We start from the raw sequence: 3099 nt of genomic DNA on the forward strand, positions 1-3099 counted from the left end.
GAGAGAGAGATTTCCCTGCAGAAAGATGGGAACATTTATTAAGCACTTCATGCCAGGAGGCAGAACACAGCACAAAATTCATTAGTACTTAGGGCCCCGGCAACCCCCCATTTTCACCCAAGGGCTAAAGGAAAACCTAAACTCCATAAATAAGGGCTACCAGGGCCTTTTAAATCTTGGCTTGCACCAGAGTGGGATTTCCATCTCTCTAATTTGCCGTCTTATTCCCTGGGCATGTCAAGACTGATATGAGTTTGGGTTTTTTTTTTATTAAATCAAGCACCTGTCAGGAGGAAGTTTACTTCGCCGTCAATGATGTGGCCAACCAGCCATCAGCAGGCATCCGACCTCAGCCACTTTGAGAGCTTTCGAGAGGGCTGCCTCCCTTGGTCCCCTTAAGGCTTAATTTTCTTAACAAATCACATTAGGGGTTCTTAGCATATCACAATGCTGGCACCTCACGTCTCTGCCTGTCATCGTTTCTTCCCCACTCACGCGGTGTTTGCGAGTTCTTCCAGGAACGGGTACCGAGCACCTTCTATGTAGCAGACTCCATGCCAGGCCCTGGGAATACAGAGCTATTTTACTCCTGTCTAAAGGGTCCCTGCCCCCAAGGAAATCTCAGTCTTGGGGTGGGGGTGGGGAGCTTCGCTGGCACCAGTGCCTGCTGAGCCAGGATACAGGAGGGAAGCCTAATCCAGTCTCAGAGCAAGACACCTGAGGAAGGGGCAACCCAGTGAGGAAGGGTATTTCCAGGGCTGGGAACTGCATGTGCAGAGTCACGGAGGAGGACGAACAAACAGGACGGGCGTAGGGCCCTGCACGTTTGGAAAGGCTGGAAAGTGGCAGACAAGTGAATGCAGAGGAAAAGGAGGCCAGAGAGTTAGGCAGGGGATGGGTCATGAACTCTTGGAGGCTCTAGCTGAGAGATTTGAACTGTAGCCTGGAGAGAAAGGGGAATCACAAAAAGCCGAGCTATGCCAGTCGCCACCAATATTTTTACGTGGCAATAATAATTTCTTAGTTGCAAGTAACAGAAACTCAACTCTAACCTGCTTAAATAAATTCTGGAGCTTTGTTGGCTTCAGGCATGGATGGATCCAGGTGCTCAAGCGATCACATCAGGACTCAGTCTTCCTGTGTCTGTACTGGCTTCAGTGTCAGACAGACCGTCGTCACCTGGTGCCTGCTGGCAATTCCAGTCTAACCCAACAGCCGGTATTAGCAAACACTATTACCTGCACCCTTGGTCCAGACGAGATCCTAAATAATTTCTAAACATCTAGTCATTTAAACCTCTCAATGACACCACCAAGTGGGTGCTATTTTAACCCCTTTCCATAGATGACAAAGTCGAAGCACTGAGAAGTTAAGCACTGGACCCGAAGTCACACGGCTACAAAATGGCAAAATTGGAATAAGAACCCAAGATTGCTGCCACCGTCCACACAAATTTACCAACCCCTTATCCACCTCCCTAAGTGAGCCTCACGGCTTGGAGTCCCAGCAGAAAACCCCTCTTCCTGGGGCGCCTGGGTGGCTCAGCCGGTTAAGCATCTGACTCTTGGTTGCGGCTCAGGTCATGATCTCATGGTTTCGTGAGTTTAAGACCCGGGTCGGGCTCTGAGGTGACAGTGCGGAGCCTGCTTGGGATTCTCTCCCTACCTCTCTCTCTCTCTCTGCCCCTTCCCCACTCATGACGTCTGTCTCTCTCAAGATAAATAACTAAACTTTATGAATTTTTTTGAAGTTTGTGTATTTTTGAGAGAGAGGCAGACAGACAGAGTACGAGTGGGCGAGGGGCAAAGAGAGAGAGGGAGACACAGACTCCGAAGCAGGCTCCAGGTTCCGAGCTGTCAGCACAGAGCCCAATGCGGGGCTCAAACTCACGGACCGTGAGATCATGACCTGAGCCAAAGTCGGACGCCTGACGGGCTGAGCCACCCGGGCGCCCCTAAATAAATGAACTTTAAAAACAGAAGGAAGAAAATCCCTCTTCTTGCCTATTCCATCCTAAGACCACACCTCATCGGACTGGCTTGGGATCTACACTCACCCCCAAGCTAACTGCTAAGTCCAGAGAAACAGGATTTGGCAGTTGGCCAGACCTGGGCTCTTCCTGCCACCAGGAGGGTGAGGTAGCCTGTCCCAAACCTCATGAGCTGAGAGCGAGAGGGCTGCTGTCTGGAGGAAAGTCTGGGGGATGTTACTGAAAAGTAAGGGTTGCTAGGCCCCCAAATAAATGGATACCAACAGCACCACAAATAGTAATAATGCCCTTCGTGCCCACGTCCTGCATGACCTTGAAAAAGCACTTTCTCATTCGTCGGCACTCTGGTCTCCGGGACAGCCCTGGGGGATGAGAGGTGATGGGGTCCATGTTCCAGCTACGGAGCCATGTTCGGAGCAGGAAAACATCTCTCCGGGGATCACGGTGAGGAGAAGCAGCCCCAGAACAGAGTCCTCCTCGATGCCACCTGCCTCCCTGAGCCCCATGACCGCAGCCTCCAAGGCCCACGGTCTGCCCGCTTCTTCCTCACGGGAAGGAGGCAAACGATGTGGCGGCGGCTGAGACTGGGATGGCCCCTGGCTTTGTCACGTCTGAAGTTTCTTCGAGGACGATCCCCTGACTTGTGTTTCTTCGGTGTGATTCAGACAGCACCGGCAGGGCCGAACACACGGTCAGAGCCCACGAGGTGTACGCCGAGTTGAACTGAATGAGACAGGTCACGGACTTCTGCCCCCGCCCTGCCGGCTCCCGGCGTGCTGGTGGTCGCCTCCACGAAGCCCTCCAGACCTGCATCCGGCCGGCTCACCGTCATGAACGCACAGGGATCAGTCCAGGCAGCTCATTACTCTCTGTGCAGCCACACAGGCCCAGGTTCCAGTGACGGCGCCCCGTGTCGGGCAATTACTTCACGCACGTGTTCCAGAGCTTTCCTGAATGCCCGGGAGCAGTAGGCCCTCAGTGGGACACAGCTGGGGATAAGACAAATAATTCGAGCTTGGAGCTCATATCCCAGTGTGGAGGATACAAACAAACCAGTATATAAACACCACTTCCGGGGCCCCTGGGCCCCCGGGTGGCTCCGTGGAGCG

This window comes from Panthera uncia, chromosome F2 (assembly GCF_023721935.1).
Source record: "Panthera uncia isolate 11264 chromosome F2, Puncia_PCG_1.0, whole genome shotgun sequence".
Taxonomy (NCBI): domain Eukaryota; kingdom Metazoa; phylum Chordata; class Mammalia; order Carnivora; family Felidae; genus Panthera; species Panthera uncia.